At 43.9% G+C, this 17,280-nt stretch overlaps 2 long non-coding RNA genes across 2 annotated transcripts; both read right to left on the bottom strand.

The window, feature by feature from the left end:
* Nucleotides 1-746: 746 nt before the first annotated feature.
* On the bottom strand, nucleotides 747-3,376 carry LOC310694349. Its single transcript, XR_014519609.1, has 2 exons — nucleotides 3,100-3,376; nucleotides 747-1,575 (listed from the first exon to the last, which is right to left on the bottom strand). It is a non-coding gene; the product is annotated as an uncharacterized lncRNA (long non-coding RNA).
* A 5,729-nt stretch (nucleotides 3,377-9,105) lies between these two features.
* LOC310694099 lies at nucleotides 9,106-11,645 on the bottom strand. Its single transcript, XR_014519535.1, has 2 exons — nucleotides 11,268-11,645; nucleotides 9,106-9,867 (listed from the first exon to the last, which is right to left on the bottom strand). It is a non-coding gene; the product is annotated as an uncharacterized lncRNA (long non-coding RNA).
* Nucleotides 11,646-17,280: the final 5,635 nt, after the last annotated feature.

The following is a 17,280-nucleotide window of genomic DNA, read 5'->3' on the forward strand; positions in this document are numbered from 1 at the left end:
CAACAACTTCTCTAGAGCAGGGGTAAGCAAACTTACTGTGCCTCAGCCAGTGTCTCCGGCGCCGATCGCATGGCGGGCTGAAGGGTGGGGGAGCCTGTGCCCATACACGCTATTTCCACTGCATTTCTGGGTTGGAGGAGCACTGGAAATAGCTTGTGCGCATGTGCACGGGCCTCCTCCGACCCGGATGTGCACCGGAAATAATGCCTGCACATGTGCAAATAACGGCTGTGTATGCGCAAATAACACTTGTGCATACGCACAAGCTATTTCCGGTGCTCCTCCAACCTCGAAGTGGGCAGCCATGGGCAGCGCAGTGCCGGTAAGAGTGGGCTGTGGCAGTGGGCAGTGGGGGTCACTGCGGGCCAGGTAAACAAGTCCCTTGGGCCTTCTCTGACACACAGGCCTTAGTTTGGGGACCCCTGCTCTAGAGCATAAAAATGTGTGCTTGGAGATGGAATTCCATTTGTCAGGATAAGAGAAGTAGCCACCCATCCACCCAATTCTACCTGCAGAAGCTGACAAATGTCAGGTGGGATGTCTGCCCACCTCACACACCTTCACCCTCTGTTGTCTGAGGCAGCTTCCTCACTGCCTAATGGCAGGGACAGTCCTGACAAAGCCAAAGGAAACTTCCAGAAGGCCTATGGCCAAGCCCAAGAGACTATGTGCATTGTAGCATCTAGGAACTCGGATGGAAACAAGAGATTCAGGGGAAATAAAACAGAAGACAAGTGGAACATACATAATTCCAGAAGTTTTATTGTTGCTGCATTAGGAGATTGAAACACTGAGTATGTCTGTAGCCAGCATAATGCCGATCAGATGTGGCTGGATTTGGTGCACACCAGAAGTTGTTGCTCTCATTAGTCCCATCCGGCATGGTTAAAGGATGATGGGTGTTGTAGTCCAACACGAACTGTATGGTGCCATTTTGGCTATGCTACGAACCTCTGCTGGTTTTATACTATGAGGTTCTATGGATAAGGTTGGGAAGTGGAGTTTGTTGAGGTTGCTGAGGTTTCTCTGGTGAAGAAAGCTAGGGCCCTCTTGCAAAAGAACTACAGTTTCCTATGGAATGACAGTTTTAGCCTTTAAGTGTAGAATACATGCAAAGAAAGGAATCACTAAAGAACTGTAAGTCAGGCTAACAACGACACCAAGAAAAACAATGACCTGCAATTATATAACACGAGAAGGGAAGAACATAATGCAATTAGAGTGTGGAGGCGGGGAAAAGGCTTCAGGCATCTAATGTGGTACAGCAGATAATCCAGAAAGTAGTCAAACTGGGACTGCAAATTATGCCCTTCTCCTCTCAGCTGCTGAGACTGAGACATACAGGACTGCTGATGGAGTTCCTTTAGCATTTCTTCACTGGTCGGCAACACTGCTGGATGGGGAGCTGAGCCCTAGGAGCGCAGCAGGAAGAATAGGAATACCGGGTGACCCAACAGCATTGGTTGGGTCTGCTGACATAATAGACCAGTCTTGGACTGGGCCTCCGGCAACAGCAGCAACCACGACCTCTGCAGCAGCGACAACAGCTCATCTTTAGAGAGGAGAAGGGTAAACCTGGAAAGAAAGATTGAGAAGGAGAGTTACAGAGAGCTGAATTAGGCCAAGCAGGGTGCTATTAGGTAAAGGTAAAAGGACCCCTGACCATTAGGTCCAGTAGTGACTGACTCTGGGGTTGTGGCGCTCATCTTGCTTTATTGGCCGAGGGAGCCGGCATACAGCTTCCGGGTCATGTGGCCAGCATGACTAAGCCGCTTCTAGCGAACCAGAGCAGCGCACGGAAACACTGTTTACCTTCCCGCCGGAGCGGTACCTATTTATCTACTTGCACTTTGACGTGCTTTCGAACTGCTAGGTTGGCAGGTGCAGGGACCGAACAACGGGAGCTCACCCCATCGTGGGGATTCGAACTGCCGACCTTCTGATCGGCAAGCCCTAGGCTCTGTGGTTTAGACCACAGCGCCACCCGTGTCCCTTCAGGGTGCTATTACTCTCCGCTAATTGACTCATTCAATTCCCCTTACCACTAGTTCTATGTCTTGACATGTTGCCCTTGCCTCCATCTCAAAGTTCAAACAACCACAGAGAAATCTTTAATTCCTGCCCATATAGCTTGTCCCAAGAGATAAGAAAAGTTTGTTCCTGTTTCAAAGCAGCTACCCTTTCTTCTTCCAAGTTACATGGAACCAGGCAGAGGGCCTTCTCGGTAGTGGCACCCGCCCTGTGGAACGCCCTCCCACCAGATGTCAAAGAGAAGAACAACTACCAGACTTATAGAAGACATCTGAAGGCATCCCTGTTTAGGGAAGCTTTTAATGTTTAACAGATCACTGTATTTTAATACTTTGTTGGAAGCTGCCCAGAGTGGCTGGGGAAACCCAGCCAAATGGGTGAGGTATTAATAATAATAATAATAATAATAATAATAATAATAATAATAATAATAATTCCAAGAGCCAGTGGGGTGGGGTGGGTAGAGTGTTGGACTAAGACCTAGGAGACTACTGTTCTTGTCCCCACTCAGTCATGAAGCTGGTCTGGACACTGTATCAGTGTGGATAAAATGGGGAGAGGGAAAACCATGTATGTCAACTTGGTCTACTTGGATGAAAGGTGAGATATGAATGTAATAAAAATAAAATCCCAGGGTTACACCCAACTCAGTCCACTGAAACAAATGGACCCAAGTTAGGCATGTCTGTAACTCTGGATGAGTCTACTATGAGTAGCAAAAGCATTGGCTACAGCCCCTATATTCCAATGCTCTCAGGGATGGTGGGAACCTAATAGTACCTGGAGGGACACAGGTTCCCCATACTTGACCTATTCTTTCAACAAGATTATTTTTGGCCCTGGTATGGGACAAAATGGAACTGAGACAGAGCTGACGGACAGCCTCTCTCTCGACAACAAATAGTGAACACTGAAAAATCACTTGCTTTCCCAGAGAAGACAACATGAATTTAAGAATTTGCAAAAAGAACTGACAATGAAGGAATGTATGAAGGAATGAGGGGATGACCAAATTCCATCAAACATATATTTTCCCTGCATCAAAAGAGATCAGCAAAATCAGCTTACCTTGGCCAACTTTGGAAGTGCTCAAGAAGTTCTAACGAATGAGTGAAGAGCCTGTGGACCAGGGGCCTTTTATATGGCACAGCAAACACTTCCTAGAGGAAGTGAAGTAGCTCCAAAAAGCCACTAATTCTTGATGAAAGGCTCATATCCTCTCTGGTTTGCCACCTTCCAGTTTAAGATACTTGGCTTGATCAATATATCTCATTAAATATCTCTCATTAATTAAAAATGTGGGTGATTAATGCTATCCCGGTTTAATACACTGATTATTTTGACATCGAAGTGCAACACACTTAGAGAAGTATGTAAGAATGATGCAGTATAACATCAGGTGAGTTGCTCAATGGTGCCCATCAACTGAAGTCTCTTGCGGATGACGCAGTGCTTGGAATAAACAACATAGTTGAGTTCACTGAATTAGTTTACAAAACCTGTGGACTACAGTGGTACCTTGGTTTGCAACTGTTTTGGATTACAACCACGTCAAACCCTGAAGTGTGTGTCCCTTTTTTGGGATTACAATCTATTTTTCCCCCCCAGAGGGTTGGAGGAGCACCAGAAATAGCTTGTGCGCATGTGCACGGGCCTCCTCTGACCCGGATGTGCACTGGAAATAACACTTGCACATGTGAAAATAATGCTTATGCATATGCACAAGCTATTTCCAGTGCTTCTCCGATCCAGAAGTGGGCAGCCATGCAGTGGAGCACGGGTAAGAGCGGGTGGAGGCAGCGGGTGGTGGGGGTTGCTGCGGGCCAGATAAAGTAGTCCCTCGGACCTTATCCGGCCCACGGGTCTTCAGTTTGGGGACCCCTGGTCCATTCCATGCACATATGCATTCATTCAAATCGGATGAACACTTGGAAAAGGCTGGGGCACATATGAAATGCAGCAGTGATTCATGTGGAATCTGAGCAGCCTATCTTCTGCCTCATCATTTGGAGCATCATAAAACACCATCTCACCTTCTGAAGGCTGGTAGTAGGCGTGATGAGATGGACATATTGCAACACGAGTGCATGATCTGACCATTGGGAAATGTCATCTTAAAGAATAACAGCAATTAGGATGCAAGGGAGATCAGAATCCATATTAGAACTCCTTCCAGGTGACGTGGCAATGGCAACTGAACTAGCTGGTGAAAAATAAAGGGAGAAAAATTAATGGAGGTGTAAACATCTATCAATATCTATTAGTGAGATCTAAATGGAACTGCCAAGTTCAAAGGCAGTATAAGAATATTAGAGGAGCCAAAATATGCAGGGATTTGTGATATGTAAAAAGAACCAAGGAAAGAGAAGATGGGAAGTCATTGATATCTTAAGGATGTAAAAATGAGTACAGTGGTACCTCAGTTTAAGAACAGCCCTGTTTACAAACTATTTGGTATATGAACTCTGCAAAACCAGAAGAAGTGTTCCGGTTAGCAAACTTTACCTCGGTCTACGAATGGAAGCCGAACGGTGGAAGGACACTGGTGGTGGGAGGCCTCATTAGGGAACGCGCGCCTCAGTTTAAGAACGGCTTTGGTTTAAGAACGGACTTCCAGAACAAATCAAGTTCGTAAACTGAGGTACCACTGTACTTTAAATTGTAAAACAGATTATCAAGAATGTATAAAAATTTGGTGAATGCTTGTTGGTGATGTGGAGGAAATAACAGTGACATGATCCACATGTGGTGGACGTGTGAAAGGATTAAGATTTTTTTTGGGGGGGGGGGATATACGATGAATTAAAAAAGTTGATGAGGATAACTTTTACTAAAAAACCGGAGGCATTTCTATTAAGTATTTTAGATAAAGAGATTCCAAAAAAATCTAAGAGAGGTATTCTTGTATGCAACCGCAGCGGCTCGAATACTTGTGGCCAAGGGATGGAAAGATCACGAGGCTTCAAAAATAACAGATAGGCAAATCAAATTACAGGATTTGGTGGAGACGGCTCAATTGACTAGCAAACTCAGAAGGAACTGAAAGCAAAAATTTGTGGAAAAATGGGATGGTTATAGTAGATATGTTAAAAAATACAATAATAGCTTTGACTCCGTGCTAGCATTTGAGTGATAAAGGAACTAAAAGGAAGTGGACAACAATTAAGGATTTATTATGTTTTCAGAATATATTGGAAAATTTATATAGAAAGGTTTATTGTTTTGTGTACATTCAATTGTAAGATAAAACATATGCGAAGGGACTTGACAGGAAGTCAAAGTTGAAGAAAAGATTTTGTAAGATAAAAGGGGAAAATATTTACTTTCATTATTATCATTTTGTGTGTGTGTGTGTGTGTCTGTACATATGTGTGTTTTTGTATGGGATGTATGGGAGGAAATAAGACGGTAAATAACAAATAACAAACTAAATATTGATGTAGGTAATTTTTATTTCTCAATTATATTTAGTGCTAGTATGGCTGTAATGTTTTTTGTAACATAAAATCATTCAATAAAAATTATTTTTTAAAAAAATTGTAAAACAGAAAATTTAATAAAAACTATCAAAAGACATTAGAATAGCCCTGTCTTCAGTAAAGTGTTGATGTGATCCTCAAACGTTGTTGGACTCCAACTCCCATCTTTCTTGGTCATGTTGGCTGGAGCTGCAGGAAAATGGAGTCCAACAACATCTGTCCACAGGTTCCCCACATAAGAAGAGGCTGTTGGATCAGAACAATGACCCGTCTAGTCCAGCCTCCTGTTCTCACAGTGGCCAACCAGATGCCCCAATAGGAAGCTCACAAGCAGGATTTTAGCACAAGTGACTCTCCCCTCCTGTAATTTCCAGCAATTGGCACTTAGAAGCACTGCTGCCTTCTGTGGGAGCACAGCATAGCTATTATGCCTAGAAGCCATCAGTAACCTTATCCTCCACATTTCTTTCAAATCCTCTGTTAAAGCCACCCAAGTTGGTGGCCATCACTGTATCCTGTGGGAACGAGTTCCATAGCTTAACTATGTGTGGTTGGAAGAAATGCTTGAATCTCTCGTAAGTCATCTGACATTCATTACTGAATGTCCACGAGTTCTAGTATGATGAAAGAGGTAGAAAAACTTTATTGGCTTTCTTTGCGCAATGCATGATTTTATAAACTGGATGGACTTTGATTACATGAAGCCAAGCCTGATTTAATTAATTGCTCATCTACGCAAATACTGTCATCAGTACTATCTCAAACACTCTGGCTGAGATCCAATGATGTGCTTGTGATGCAATATCTAATGCTTACAACATCTAACACCTATGACCAGAAAAACACTCCAAGTCATATTGCGGCAGATAAATATAGTATTTTTGCAGCATGATTTCGGATTGTAGCAATACGATGTGGCCTTTCAGCCAGTGTTTTCATTGTTCTGGCTAAAACCTTCGCACCTTGAGCCTTAACCTGGTGAAAAAACAACTCTTTTTCTGACTACCTTTGAAATGTTTGAAACATGTCAGGACCTGCTGGCGGACAGCATTGATCAAATTACTTTAATAGCGGCTGAATTTTTAAATGCTGTCCATGAAGAGAGAATGGGCCATGATAAAGAGACTTAGTGGTTTTTAATGGTAGGTGATGTTGCTGTGTTGTATTATATTATCTATGTACATCGATTTATTTCCTGGAGTTAAGAATAGGTCTGGGATAAATTGTGTTCGCTGAGCCCGTATTTTATACAGTCTGTATATGATGTTTGTTTGTTAATGTGTGGTGTGCTATGCCTAATAAAGGATTTTGAATTGAATTGAATGTTTGAAACATGCAATAAATGCCACCCCCATTTGTCATGCTTAGGGGACCTGTGGTCCTCTAGGTGTTGCTGGACTCTCCCATCATTAGCAGTCATTTTGCTTTTTCTGGGGGTTTATGTATATTTTCAGGGTTTTTTCCCAACCTGTGGAGCAGATTTGAGGATGGTGCAGGTCACACACAGGGGTAGAGAGGTAGAAGTTTCATTGCCCAAATTGAAGTAATTATGCACATGCAATTATTTAGTTGAATACTGGTGCTTGCTCCTAACCTACTTAAAACAGTTATAGCCGGGCCACTTTAGTCCACGTGTTTGTAACCTCAAAGCTGGACTACTGCAATGAGCTCTATGTGGGGCAGCCCTTTTGGCCTGGTTTGGAAGCTTAAACTGGTGCAGAATGTGCTGGCCTGATGCCTGATGGGAGCATGTGGCTGATGGAGGCATCTGACTAACATGTGATACCATTGCTAAAGCATATTCACCGGCTGCCCGTCTACCAGTGAGCCAGGTTCAAGGTCCTCACATTAAAATACAAAGTCCTGAACACCTGGGGTGTATGGAGTGTTAGGGAAGGGGGGCACACCTTTGGTCCCCACCCTGTACTTAGCTCTCACCTGTGGCTCCTAGAAACTCTTTAGCATGTGACAGCAACCCAGGCATGGCTTTGACTGGCCGGCTCAACCAGGTGAGAGTAGCCATTAAGTCTCAAACCCTCAGTGAGCTAGGGGCTTCCCCTGCATGTGAAGACAGGCTCCAGCAGATTGAGCAGATGAGACGAATAGTGGTTCCAAGGGTCAAGAAGGTGGTTTCTGCATGTGTTGTAGAAAGAAGTGGGGGCAGATGGATCTCATCAACCTGGGAAGGTAGCTTATGTAGGAGAAGGAAAACTCTGATCCTGATCCTCTACTGCTTTCTGGGATATCTTTTGCAGAAGAAAAGGCTAAAAACTAAACCCCACACAAATCCAGAGTGAGTCCGTAAGAGGCTGGATGGCATTCTCTACAGCTCCTTCTGGGAAGTCCTGAAGCCAAGCTGATGCCAAACATATGGATGGACTTTGGTGACATGAAGCCAAGCCTAATTTCAGTAATTGCTCGTGTAGGCAATTAGTGTCATCAGTACTACCTCAAACACTCTGCCTGAGATCCAATGACGTGTTTGTGATGCAATATCTCATGCTTATCACATCTAACACCCATGCTCAGAAGGTGAGCTGGTATATGATGACCAGAAAAGCACTCCAAGTGATACTGCAGCGGATAAATATATTATTTACGCAACATGACTTTGGAAGTTATGTGTGAAATCTAGGAACCCGTGACTTTATTGGATTGTAGCAATACGATGGGGCCTTTCAGCCAGCCTTTTCATTGTTCTGGCTAAAACCTTCACTCCTTGAGCCTTAACCTGGTGAACAAACAACTCTTTTCCTGACTACCTTTGAAATGTTTGAAACAGGCAATAAATCCCACCCACCCCCATTTGTCATGTGTAGGGGACCTGTGGTCCTCCAGATGTTGCTGGACTCTAACTCCCATCACTACTAGTCGTTTTGTTTTGCTTTTGCAGAAGAAAAAGCTAAAGAGTAAACCCTATGCAAATCCAGAGTCCATAAGAGGTTGGATGGAAATCTCTACAGCTCCTTCTGGGAACTCCTGAAGCTAAGCTGATGCCAAACATATTGATGTGCTTTGGACCACATGAGGGAGGTTTGTTGTCTGGGCAGCTCTGGATATCCATACGAACTGCCCAGGCTTGCACCCTGGAGAGGTCACATGTGTGTTGCTAAAATAATGGTTTGACTTCAGCCCAAGAGGCACACTCCATTGTTCTCGAGACAGATGAATGCCAACAAGAACAGCTGAGCTGCCTTAGGGACCACCTGAACCCTTATATCTTGGCTCAGTCACTGAAATCATCTGCAGGAGCACTGTTGGTCATTTCCTGAGTTGGCGAGACTCGGATGACAACAAAGAGGAGAACCACTGAAACTGAATAAATGACAATATCTCTTTAACAAGATCTTTGATTGATTAACCGTCTATGGCTTTTAAAATGTGTGTGTGTCGGGTGTGTGTGTTATCACTTTGCTTTGCTTTTGTCTTTGTTTTATTGTGTTTTCTGCATTTTCAAATTGTGTTTTTATGTTGTGAACTACCTTGTGATCTTTGAATGAAGGGCAGTATATAAATTTAATAAATGATGGTGGTGGTGAATGGATGGATGGATGGTGATTACAAGGAAGACAGACCAGATCAACAGCACAAGGCATTGCCATGAATTCAGATTTATTCATTCATATCCCAGACACCATGGGGAAAATGAAAGCACCATCCATTTCAAGAAAAAGACTCTTTCATCTGGATTTTTGAGACTGATTGAAGAGAAGAATTCCAGTTTCCTGAAGGTTGCGGGAATGAAGCTAGAAGCATCAACCTCAATGAGGTTAACTCAGGAAGGCAACAAGCAGGCATTAAATATATATTTTTTGACATTGATCTCAATGTCTCAGGTTTTGAGCTGGCAAACAGCAAGCTGGCATTCGCTTCTGGGTATTAGGATTGCTATCAATCTTCAGATCCAGAGCCCAGGTAACAATTTCTAAAGTGCTCAGAACTTGTACTGCTGGCAAGTATAGCGAGACTGGTTGCAATAGCCACGGCTAGAGCAACAACATGGGGAGCAGCCGCATCTGGAACAGCAGCTGCGCCTGTGGCAGCAGCAGGGGGAGCAGCCACATCTGGAACAGCAGCTACGCCTGTGGCAGCAGCAGGGAGAGCAGCCACATCTGGAACAGCAGCTATGCCTGTGGCAGCAGCAGGGAGAGCAGCCACATCTGGAACAGACTTGACGGCTTTGGCAGCAGCAGGGAGAGCAGCCACATCTGGAACAGCAGCTACGCCTGTGGCAGCAGCAGGGAGAGCAGCCACATCTGGAACAGACTTGACGGCTTTGGCAGCAGCAGGGGGAACAGCCACACTTGGAACAGCGGGAACTCTGGCCTCCACAACAGGACATTTTGAGGGAGTGAAGCTGAAAGAAACAAAAAGGATTTATTGTAATCAAACCACGGTATTTTCAATATGCATTGTTCAATGTGCATCTTGGAAGTCATGATTTTCCTAAAGTGCTTTTCTGTTCAGCGTTATTTATGTCTATATTATATTTTAGCTTCTTCGGATGAATGTCAATTTGGAATATATAATTCATTCTTATTCTGTATCCTCAAATCTCACCACTTAAGATTTTAATATGCAATCAAAATCCATCATTTGAATGTGATTCCCTCCCCACTCCCTCTGAATCTGAAACCTGGGCAACTTAACACTTTCAGTCTGTTCCATGTTATTTAAGCAGCCTTCAGATACGTCTACTTGCTTTCCAAAACATTCAAATAATGTTGCACACCAACCATCTAATGTCTAGAGGCATGCAATGCCCTTTCCCATTATTTACCAAAATGAATGAATACATAAGCAGTGCATGTGAGCTCAGTAACTTTTTCTCATAAAATATAAGATTGTTTGTCAACTGTCGTCTGTAGAAACCATCTCTAGAAAGGAGGGACACCGAGGTGGCCCTCGTGTCTTTCTCTACATGCTGCCCATCCTTCTCTCCTCTCCCCGCTTTTCAGCTCTGGATTGCTCTGGGTGGACCCAATTGGATATGGAGCAGTCCAGGATACTTCGACCCAATCTGGACAAGTCCAGTATCAACTTTAATCTGCTTGTTTAAGCTCAAAATCTGACTAGATCCAGAACAAAGCCCTCAGAACGATCCCATGGATTTCACACTTCCTTGAGTTTGCCTATCCAGTAAAGGTAAAGGGACCCCTGACTGTTAGGTCCGGTCGTGACTGACTCTGGGGTTGCGGCGCTCATCTCGCTTTACTGGACGAGGGAGCCGGCGTACAGCTTCCGGGTCATGTGGCCAGCATGACTAAGCCGCTTCTGGCGAACCAGAGCAGCGCACGGAAACGCCGTTTACCTTCCCGCTGGAGCGGTACCTATTTATCTACTTGGACTTTGATGCGCTTTTGAATTGCTAGGTTGGAAGGAGCAGGGACCGAACAACGGGAGCTCACCCCGTCACAGGGATTCGAACCACCGACCTTCTGATTGGCAAGTCCTAGGCTCTGTGGTTTAACCCACAGCACCACCCGCATCCCTTTGCCTATCCAGTATTAGGTCAGTTTTCAGAAATTATCTGAACAGTCTCAGAAGATTTAAATGGTTGTCACTGGAAATGTATGGTTCTCGACCACAGCAAAGAGCACATCAAAAATCAAGCAGTAAAGCAGACAGCCTGATGGATCTGATCCTTCACGTATTATTAGTGGATCCATCCAATAACACAAATTTCAGGACTGAGGTTCTGGAAGACATTTTATGCTACCTAAATTATCAGCTTCCCAGCAGTTGAATTGAACTTACCTTGCCCAGCAGTCAGAACTTGTCAGCTCAATGGAGATTCAAGTCAACGAGTGAAGAGCTCAGAGACAGATGTTCCTTTTGTAGAGCTCCAAGAGCCCTGCCTCCTTGAAAATGAAACACCACCAATGAATGGACTCATGCTTCATTGCTACTCAAAGCACATGTCTATGTGTTGCATCCACCAACCACAATTCGTTGAGTTTATCCACATCTTCCACTATGACAGCATTTCCCCAAGGTCTGTAATTAGGCAGCATTTGATGCTTATCACACTATAATCCTCACATCGCACACACTCTGCAGAGGTAACTTCAGAAGTGTGGTTTCTTGAGTACCAACACTGGCAAGAATGGAATGGACCTTCTCATTGGATCCATCCCCATGACTCAACAGCGCAGGATTGCTCAGTAGTTTGTTATTCCGCGTGAGCTTCATTGCTTAGACTCATAAATTCATTTTAATCTATTTGCTGCGGTTAGCTAGATGTGTCCATTCTGATAGGTCAAAAGGGAAAGATGAGATCAACATCTCAAAGACGTCAGGGTATTTTTTCCTCCTCTGTTGTGAGCCATCCCCTCACCCCCCAAATGATACCATAAGAACATAAACAGAGTCTACTGGATCAACTCAATGGCTCATCTAGTCCACTATCCTGTTCTCACAGTGGTCAACCAGATGTCCATGGGAAACGTGGAAGCAGGATTCAATCACAATAATACCCTCCGCTCCTGTGGGCTCCAGCAACAGAATTTTGTTTTTCTCACTGTCTCATTAGCGGACCTGTGTCATGTTCCGCATCATACAAGAAAAAGCCAACCATTAACAAAAGACTCATTTCTTTATCTGCCTTCACAATTCTACCTGGCATTTTTAATCGCTTCTTTCTGGGTAAGGATGGAGAGCATGTCAATGTTGACTTTGCTGTATTGGTTATATGCCCAATGCTTTGGTTACACGAGGACACATAGGATTGTAGCCAACTGAGTTATATAGAGAACAGACCTATGAAATCAAAGATTCTAAGTCCAGCGCTGAATTTAGTGCTGTGCTGGTGAATTAGTGCTGTGGCGGCCCACAAAGATAGAAGATAGGTGTCAGGGACCGGGCAGAGGAGGAATGGTGGAAACCCCCTCCCTAGCCTGACCATTCCAGAGAAGAGGAAGATTTTACAACAGATGTGTGAGGGAGGTCATAGCTCATAGGCAGATGAGGCAAAAAGTTGGGGAATAATGAGAGAGGAGGAGGAGGAAGAAGAAGAGGAAGCACCAAGGAATGACACCTGACAGACACAGTGTCCTTAGAAAGCATTCCAGACCCCGCTCTTCCAGAACCCAGCAAGCCTTGAAAGTAGGAGAACAGAGAGCTCAAAGACAGAGGCCACTCATCAGCACCAGTAGAAGAACTGATGAAGATGATGAATGAGGAAGTGGGAAGATGGGGGTAGGGGGGGGAGAATCACTTCGGACAACACCATAATTCAAGAGGCTGGGTTCTAAAGCCTCTCTCTCTCTCTCTCTCTCTCTCTCTCTCTCTGTAATACTGAATAAAAAGCAGATGGTAAGAACATTCCTTGTCTTTGTACATTCCTCAACAACCGGCCTAGAAAGTTGCTGACAGCAGCCTGACAGTAGGTTGCTCAGATTGCACATGAATCAGTCCTGCATTTCACACATGGCCCCAGCCTTTTCCAAATTTTCACTCAACATGAATGAAAACATTAATGTGTATTGTGTGGACAAGGGAAGTCCTTCAGGCTGGACTTGTGGGGAATTGAAGCCCAACAATAGCTGTCCACAGGTTCTCCCCATCAGAAGAGGCTACTGGAGCAGGGCAATGGCTCATCCAGTCCAGCTTCCTGTTCTCACAATAACCAACCAACCCCCTCCCCAACCTGACCCTTCCAGAGAAGAGGAAGATAGTTCAGAATTACAGCAGAGGTTTGAGGGAGGTCACAGCTCATAGGCAGATGAGGTGAAAAGTTGAAGAATAATGAGAGAGGAGGAGGAGGAGGAGGAGGAGGAGGAGGAGAAAGGACCAGGGAGTGACAACTGAGACACAGTGTTCTTTTAAAGCATTCCAGACCCCGTTCTCCCAGAACCCGGCAAGCCTTGAAAGTAGGAGAGCAGAGAGCTCAAAGACAGAGGCCACTCATCAGCACCAGTAGAAGAAGTGATGAAAATGATGAATGAGGAAGTGGGGAGATGGGGGTAGGGTGGAGATTCACTCAGGACAACACCATAATTCAAGAGGATAGGTTCTAAAGCTTCTCTCTCTCTATGTGTAATACTGAATAATAAGCAGACAGTAAGAACATTCATTGTCTTTGTACATTCCTCGGCAACCAGCCATGAAAGTTGCTGACAGCAGTCTGACAGTAGGTTGCTCAGACTGCACATGAATCAGTCCGGCATTTCACACATGGCCCCAGCCTTTCCCAAATTTTCACTCAACATGAATGAATACATTAATGTGTATTATGTAGACAAGGGAAGTCCTTCTGGCTGGAGCTGTGGGGAACTGAAGCCCAACAACAGCTGTCCACAGGTTCTCTCCATCAGAAGAGACTACTGGAGCAGGACAATGGCTCATCCAGTCCAGCTTCCTATTCTCAAAATAACCAACCAAATCTCCCAATTGGTAGCTCACCATCAGGATTTGAACACCTGGGTGACTCAACCCTCCTGTCGTGTCCAGAATCTGGCATTCAGAAGCACTGTGGAGGCACAGCAACGCCATCATGGCTACTGGCCAATCCTCTCTTAAAGCCACCCATGTTGGTGGCCATCACTGCCTCCTGTGCAAATGAATTCCATAGTTTAACTATGTGTGGTTTGAAGAAATGCTTGTATCTGTCCTGACTCTTCCAACATTCAGCCTTATTGGATGTCCACAAGTAGTAGAATTACGAGAGAAGGAGAAAATGATTTTCCCTATTGGTTTTCTCCATGCAATGTATAATTTCATAAACTTGTAATGCCATGTCACCTCTATCACAGCTTTCCTCTACACTTAACTGCCCCAAATGTTGTGTATATCTGAGAAAGAGGAGGATGGGCAAACAAGAAGAAAGGGTGTGTGTCTTTCATGTTCTGCTTATTTGCACCTTGCTGTCCTCTATTGAAAACAGAACTCTGTACCGGATGGACTTTGGTTCGATGAAGCCAAGCCTGATTTTAGTAATTGCTCTTCTACGCAAGTACTGTCATCAGTACTACCTCAAAGCCTCTGGCTAAGATCCAATGATGTGCTTGTGATGCAAGACCTCATGCTTATCACACCTAACACCCATGCTCAGAAGATGAGCTGGAAGTTATGTGTGAAATCTAGGAACTCATGACTTTATATGTGAAAAGAATTGGATTGTAACAATATGATGTAGCCTTTCAGCAAGCGTTTTCATTGTTCTGGTTAAAACCTTCACTCCTGGAGCCTTAGCAGCATAGTAAGCAAGCAATTCTTTTTCTGACTACCTTTGAAATGTTTGAAATATGTAGAAGGCGTCCCCCACCCCCTGTTTGTCATGCTTAGGGGACCTGTGGTCCTCTAGGTGTTGCTGGACTCTCCCATCATTATCAGTTATTTTGCTTTTTCTGGGGGTTTATGCCTATTTCAGGGGTTTTCCCCAACCTGTGGAGCCGATTTGAGGATGGTGTGGGTCACACACAGGGGTGGTTAGGGGGAAAGTTTCATTGCCCAAGTGGAAGTCATTATACTTATGCAATTATTTAATTGAATACTGCCATTTGTTCCCAACTAACCGAAAACATGACCACATGTGTATAACCTCAAGGCTGGAAAACAGCAATGTGCTGTATGTGGTGGTGTCCTTTTGGCCTGGGTTGGAAACTTCAACTGGTGCAGAATGTGCCAGCTACATTGCCGATGGAGGCATCTGGCTGATGGAGGCATCTCGTAATACCATTGTTACAGCATATTCACTGGCTGCTCATCTACCCCTGAGGCAGGTTCAAGGTCCTTGTGTTACTTTACAAAGCATGAACAGCTGAGGTCCAGAGACCACCTGAACCCTGGTATCTCAGCTCAGTCACCAAGATCATCTGTAGGAAGAGCATTGTTGCTCATTTCCTGAGTTGGCAAGACTTACTTGACAACAGGAAACCAAACCTTTAGTGTTATCTGCCCAGTTCAGCAGGAACCTTCTGTTTTAACTTATAAACACCTCCTGAAGCCTTCTCTATTCTGTCAGGCTGAGGCTGGCAGTTAGGAATACATCTTTCCTCAAGAGTTTGCTGATCTCTCAGTTTGACTTTCTATATGGTTTTTTTGTATGGTATTATGTACATTTGTGAACTGCTGTGATTTCTTTTATGAATAGTGGTGTATATACATAACTTTATAAAAATATAAAGTTATTAATACGCAAGTGTTTTATCTTGGTTCAGAAATGTTTGTCACAGTTGCTTCTCTACAAGGAGGAAAGTTGTGTGGCCTCCCTTTACTCCAGATCTCTCTCCCTCCTCCTCCTTTGTTGAGAAGTTTTGCCATAGCCAAAGCATTGGAATGGAATTGGCTGATGAGTGCAAAGAAGTGATTGGCCAGAGTATGGGGGGATTAAGAAAAATATATCCCATTGTCTCTCCAAGTTGAAATATCAGAATATGAGTATGAGGGGGATGTGATTATTTTTTCCAAAAAAAGTTTTCTGTTTAATGTTTTTATTGGAGTTTTGCCCCAACTTCCACTGGAATGGCAGAGATGCATTAGCAGGGACCTATGTACACAGAAGGGCACCAGAGCTGTGTTTTATTAATTGCCCAGGTTGGAATGCAGCCATTGGGCTGGAGAAGGTTTATCCACCCATTCATAAACCAACCCTGACATCCAATGTCATCCCATTTCACAGGTCCAGCAAGACCTTTGTATCGTATTCAACCAAGGCCACATTCAAACCATATTTTTCAAGTATTGTGATACATCTTTAGCAGTCATAGGTTCCCCCGAGAATTCTGGGAGCCGTCATTTCTTAAGGGATCTGGGAGTTGTCACGGGACAGCCTATTCCCCTCCAGGAGCTACAATTCCTTGAGTTCCCCAGGAAAATGAATCGTTAAGCTTCCCTGGGAATTGAAGCTCTGCGAGGGGAACAGAAGACTCTTGACAACTCTCAACACCAATAACAAGTGACAGCTCCCAGGTTTCTTTGAGGGAAGCAATGACTAGCAAAATAGCACCAGAGTGTTTCAGATATATTGCATGAATATGGTCTAATTTATTCCCCAAAGGCACCCACTGAAATTTAACAAATGACAATATCTGTTTAGGGAAGTTTTTAATGTTGAATAGGTTATTGTATTTTAGTGTTTTGTTGGAAGCTGCCCAGAGTGGATGGGGAAACCCAACCAGATGGGCGGGGTGTATATAATAAATGATGATGATGATCTCTTTAACCAGGTGTTTGGCTGATTAACATTCGATGTCCTTTTAAATGTGTTTGTCAGAGGTGAGTATCAGTTTCTTTTGATTTGTCTTTGTTTTAGTGTGTATTATGTGCTTCATTTTGTGTTTTTATGTTGTGAATTGGATGAACGGCAGTATACAAATTTATTAATTGATGATGATGATGAATAGGTGGTGATTTCATGGGAAACAGACCAGACCAACAGTACAAGGAGCAATGTTGGTCATTTCCTGAGTTGGCAAAACTCAGTTGACAACAAAGAGGAGACCCACTGAAATTTAAAAAATGATAATATCTCTTTAACCAGATGTTTGGTTGATTAACATTCTATGGCCTTTTAAATCTCTCTCTCTCTCTCTCTCTCTCTCTCTCTCTCTCTCTCTCTCTGTGTGTGTGTGTGTGTGTGTGTGTTATCACATTGTTTTATTCTTCTTTGTTTTATTATGTATTTTGTGTTTTCAGTTTGTGTTTTTATGTTGTGAAGTACCCTTTGATCTTTGAATGAAGGGCAATATACAAATTTCATAAATGACGATGGTGGTGAATGGATGGATGGTGATCACAAGGAAGACAGACCAGATCAACAGAACAAGGC

Source organism: Podarcis liolepis (genome assembly GCF_965112155.1).
Source record: "Podarcis liolepis genome assembly, chromosome: 15".
In the NCBI taxonomy this organism is placed as follows: Eukaryota; Metazoa; Chordata; class Lepidosauria; order Squamata; family Lacertidae; genus Podarcis; species Podarcis liolepis.